General features: G+C 29.3%; 1 protein-coding gene across 2 annotated transcripts in view; it reads right to left on the bottom strand.

Moving 5' to 3' along the window:
- The window catches only part of LOC100161716 (tachykinin-like peptides receptor 99D), a 272,402-nt gene extending 268,776 nt beyond the window's left edge, over window positions 1–3,626 (bottom strand). For both annotated transcript variants that reach the window (XM_029491303.1, XM_029491304.1), the window contains exon 1: window positions 2,902–3,626. The gene's annotated coding sequence lies outside the window, so the exon portion shown is untranslated. The remainder of the gene's footprint in view (window positions 1–2,901) is intronic.
- Window positions 3,627–5,749: the final 2,123 nt, after the last annotated feature.

The following is a 5,749-nucleotide window of genomic DNA, read 5'->3' as shown; positions in this document are numbered from 1 at the left end:
GAATGAATTTACTCAAGTATTCCAATTAAATTGTTTGTAAATAAAATTATTTTAAACTAAATCAATTATTCACTTATCCTAACTAATGGTGATAAAAACAAAACCACACATTTATTGTTACTTGTAATTATAAGTAGTAATAAATAATTTACTTACACAAATGTATTATTATTATATATTATTATTAATTATAGGTACCCACTGCTGGTCCAGTTATTACATAATAGAATTTATTATTATTAATAAAATATAAAACAATATAATGATATTGCAATATAAATTTGTTTTAATGAACTAACATGAAAAACTTGTATTGCGTGTAAAAAACAATTGAATGCAATTCACTAGGAAAAATGCCTTTCTTTGGACTTTGAACCAGTAGGAATTCAGTGCATTTTATATTGAAGGACAAAAGCTGGGCACATCAAATCTAATAGTATTTCATTGTATTTCGTTAGAACTAAAATTAAAAATACTAATGTAATTACAAATGCATAACACTTAATCGTGAGGATAAACTTTGGAATCTTTATGATAATAGTGTACTCCAAAGAATTTATCTATTTGATTTTGACCAATTATAAATACTTATGTCTATAAATAGGAAATATAATATAAGGAAATATAAAAATAATGTTGTTTGGGACTATAACGACAAAAAATTTTAACCTACAACGAAAAATTAACAGTAGAATTGTTATTCATAAAGTTGATGTCGTACCAAAAAAAAAAAAAACTAACAAATTATGTGGTTTAATTTTATTCACAAAATAGTCTGTGTGATAATCTATTATTTAGTTTCATTTGCTTTTTTGCTCTACTAAATTTGTGTATTGAAATGTGAAATATAATTTTCAAATTATTGCTTTAACCAAATTAAATTATTATATAATATTATTATGTGCCTATAATTAGGTGCAATAATGGTCTAGACAACAATGCACTGTTTTCTGAAAGAGTGTTTGTTGTATTAGAAAAATAATTAGTTATATGTATAATATTAAAATATCATATAAATTATTATGTTATTATTTTATTATCTTCTATGTCATACTCATCACAGTTAAAAATAATAACTAAAGAAATTATTTTCTAACTATACATGATTAACATAACATTGGTTCATATTAAAACGCAGATAAGTTATATTATGCGATATTAAAATTTCTAAAAAGTGGAACATAATTATTTTATAACATGTAACGTATAGTTACAACTATTAACCCATAAAATGTATTTTTGCTTTCTACACTCGGCACTTGCATCACCATATTATTATAGTTATGCATTGTTGTGAATTATGATATGCAATATACCTATATAATATGAAGCATAATAATTGTCATTGTTTTTATTGTTCATATTGTCGTTCTTTTTTTTTTTACATTTTCTAGTCGAAATAGTGGCCCGTGGTAATATAAATTTTACAAATATTTTGAAGTGTATATGCTTGGAAGAAAATTTAAACATTTTGTTTTTATCTTGTCTAAACTCCGCATATAAGAGTTTAGTTTTGATAAGTTGAGTCAAAATACAACATTTCTTCGTGATTGGCATTTTTTGTGGTAATTTTACATTATATAAACACAATGTAAACAGTATGTAAATAACCGAATAAAAATATAAATATTGTTTGACATTTTAAATGTATTTTTTTTATAATGTTCTAAAATAAACACTCAGCAGTAGATGTTTATATTTTATATTTCAATTACTGCCTAATATACAATTGAAATTTTGAAATATGGATAGCAACCAAGTGTTCGAATTTTTTTTTAAATTTCAATATTACAATGGGACATAGGCGATTCTTATTAAATAGGTAGTACTGTAGTAGGATATGACAACATTGGAAGCTACAAAAAATACATAACCTACTCCAACGCTTTTGTAATTTTTACGATCTTTGCCAATGGGATCACTGCTTAGGTGTGCTGCATGCACAAAATAAGTAAAATGACTATAATAATAATAATATATGGTTATACAAATTTAACGAAACAGTGCCTAAACAGTCAATGATAATTTGCTTTGATTCAATAATAATTATTAACACAATAGTAGAATGTAATAATAAGATCACAATTTATTTTTTATTGTTTGATATGGTGAGTTGTTTATTTAGCTTTATACATCCATCATAAGAACGTATGTTTTACCAACTTTAAAAGAAAAAAAAACCATAGCACCCTACTCGATGTTTTTCCTCTATAAGGAAAATCTTTGAATTATAAATATGTTTTTGTCAATAAGTAACCATCAAAACGAAAGCATTACGAAAAATTGGTCAAATTACAAAAAACCGTGTATCCAGCCCAAAATGTTAAAAATGTGTATACAGTTTTTTTTACTCCAAATCATTGTAATCCATTACAAAACGTTTATAATATTGGGGTGGTATAGATATTATAATTATAGATACTAATTGATAAAATAATAATATTAATACAACAACAGTGATATTACGATCAAAAAGGATTTGAAAATGGTCAAATGTATTTTTGATCATTTTCTAGAAAATATATTTAATTCATCAGTTATATAATAATTACATACCTGCCTATAATTTTTTATACTCATCCTACTGCAGAAAAATAATAAAGTTTAATAACAAAAGCGTTGTCTCGTTGTTTAGGTAGTAAAAACACATTATCGTGAATAGTGATTTCAAAAATTGTTTTAGTATAGATGGTAACTTTTTAAAGTTTGAAATGTATTCAACATTAATACGTTTTTTTTTTTCGTAAAACTACCGTGAAAACGATAAATCCATAAATACGAATCGTACGGAACAATAATATAATATCATTGTTTATTATAATACACGCAACAATATGCGAACTCCTTCGCTTTATGTATTCCCGTGGCATTTAAAAATACTTAAATATTGTACGTTTTTACCTTATTGGAGTTTGGGTCCCGAGAGTGGTGCCATATATCCAAATTGAAGTTCGTATATTTTTAACTCCGGCGCTGTTGGTTCTAAGAATCCGAGGGAATCGAAAACGATAAATCGTATACGGAATATCGATGCAATGTCACGATACGAGTCGCAATTGTTATCGCACGCGTTGTAGTAACTACATATATTACGGCGGCGAAACTAATCTCGGAGTATAGAAATATACTGTATAGTGTAGGACGACTAAAATTTTCTAATTTATTGAAATTGAAAAACACACACACACACGCGCACGCGGTCGTCGGAATAGTATTTCACTGGGGGCGACTGAGAAAAAAAAAATTCTTACGATTTGTTTTGTCTTGCGGCGTACTATTGGCGGGCGAGTCGCGTTAAAATAATATCGCTCTCACGTGGTGACGGAACGGCACATCGCGATGCACTGTACACATTTCGCTACCTCGAGGAAAACGGTTGCTGGAACGCTCCGCGAGATTTTGCGCTCTACGCGCCGGGCCTATATATGTGTGTAAGTTGGTTTTTATTTTTTGCTCTTTTGCAGTCCCTCGTCGCTGCAGACAACCGTACGGACTGTTTTTTTTTTCAAACGGACGTCTGAAATCTATAATTGTCGTATCGTTATTATCGGATAAATAAGCCGGCGGGATGTATGCGCGAACGCATATATCGTGTGATATTGAAATAGTGAAGTGTTCACGTGGAGTTGACGTCAACGTTTGACTATATGCAGGATACCTATACCTATACTTTGGTTACGTTCAACTATTCTATACTTCTGCGTACGTCTTTTTATAGAAACGTGTAATCGCCTATGAATGAAACGAACTGACGCGCAGAACAATACGGGGGAGGGGTGGATTGAGGGTTTTTATTTTTGCTCTATCGCAGTCTCTTATCACTGCAGACGGCGGACTGTTTTTTTAAACGAACGTCTGAAATCTATTGTCGTCGTTATCATCGGATAAATAAGCCGGCAGGAGATAGGTATGCGGGCACGTATATTGTATATTAAAATGGTGAAGTGTTCACGTAGTCCACGTCAAAGTTTGACTATATAGGTAATACCTACTTTAGTTGAACGCAACCAATCTATACTTGCATACGTGCGTACAACTGTTTATAGAAAAGTGTAATCATGTGAATGAAACGAACTTGACTAGTCTGGTGCTCGTCCCATAGACCGCTGAAGTTTTTGTTTAGGTTTACTTCTTAAAATGTCTAAAAAATGTATTTATTTATTGAAAATTATAAAATTTGATTCGAAAAAATGATAGTCATATAAAAGTTTACACTGTAAATAAATTATTTCTACAAAATAATGCGACGGAACAATTGAAAAATATGGTCTCAATATAATTAACAAAAGTAATAGTGGTCTAGGATACCGCACCATGCCATTAGCGTAATTGTTGTTCACCTTACCACTTATGGGTGAACTCGTAGAAAAATGGGGGGGAGCAGTGGATGCATTTTTTAGGGTTTTTATTTTTTGCTCACTTGCAGTCTCTTATCGCTGCAGACAACTACGGACTGTTTTTCAAACGAATATATCTGAAATCTATTATCGTCGTTATTATCGAATAAATAAGCCGGCAGGAGATATGCGCGAACGTATATTGTATATTAAGATAGGAAGATACGTAGTCGACGTCAACGTTATAGGCAGGTTGCTTTGATTACATTCAACTATTCTATGATTGTATACGTGCGTACACCTGTTTATAGAAAAATTTAATCACATATGAGTTAAATGAACTCAACGCTTAGAAAAATTGGGGGGTAGGGGTGGATACATTTTTTGGGGTATAAAGCCCACGCATTTTTTTTTTCGACAACTGAAAAAACATATATAGGTACAAACGATTACTATGATTTAAAGTTTTTTTTAATAAAAACGATAAGTGATAATAATTATGACACCAGACACCGCCTCCAATACAAAATGCCTGTCCACGTGCCTGTACCTATAAGTTTATATACCAGAAATTGGATATCGAAAAAGCATACATAATATGTAAGTTTCTATAAGAGTAAAAAACTTGAATATATTATATAATATATGTTTAAATTGAAAGTGGGTTCTTATAATAAACTTCAGATTTGTTTTCTTTCAAAAATCTTTTTTTTTTTTTAATTTAATAACATTATATCAAAAATATTTGTTGTACACGTTTAGTACTTATACCTACCTAAATTTGATAAAATATGTGTTGAAATGGTATAAAATCCATTTGAATATTTTATTCTAAAACTTTTTTCAGATCCCCATTGAGTGGAAATAATATCTTATCAAAGATTCCTATATCTAAAATTTTCAAAATGAAAAAATACTCACCGACCATGGATCGTACTAAATTTGGACAAATTTCCTAATCAGACTTAGAACTAATAACATAATATGGTATTTGGTGTGGTAAAATATGTTTATTTTTGTATGCCAGCTCGATTTATTATACTTATTAAAGATTATAGATGTATTTTTTTAATTCATTTATTACGGCTTCAACATTATAGTCATTAGCCGGGAACAAAAACATATTTACATATTATTTACAATCATCATAATATTTAAATAAAGGTAATACAGTACAACGGAAATGGTAATAATAGTGTCAGTAGTAATAATACATACTTTTAGTAACTATTTAAATTCTATTATATAGATTGGTTATTTTAAGGAATGTTATTAAACAGTTAAGACTGTCTATACTTAAAATATCTTTTAATGTTAGATGTGGACAAATTTTTCTTTCTCCGATTAGATTTGGGCATTCTAGGAGGAGGTGTTTTATGGATATAAGTGAGTTGTTGCAGAGTTCGCAGGTT

Source organism: Acyrthosiphon pisum, chromosome A3 (genome assembly GCF_005508785.2).
Source record: "Acyrthosiphon pisum isolate AL4f chromosome A3, pea_aphid_22Mar2018_4r6ur, whole genome shotgun sequence".
Lineage (NCBI taxonomy): Eukaryota > Metazoa > Arthropoda > Insecta > Hemiptera > Aphididae > Acyrthosiphon > Acyrthosiphon pisum.
This window is presented reverse-complemented; position numbering and strand designations above follow the sequence as displayed.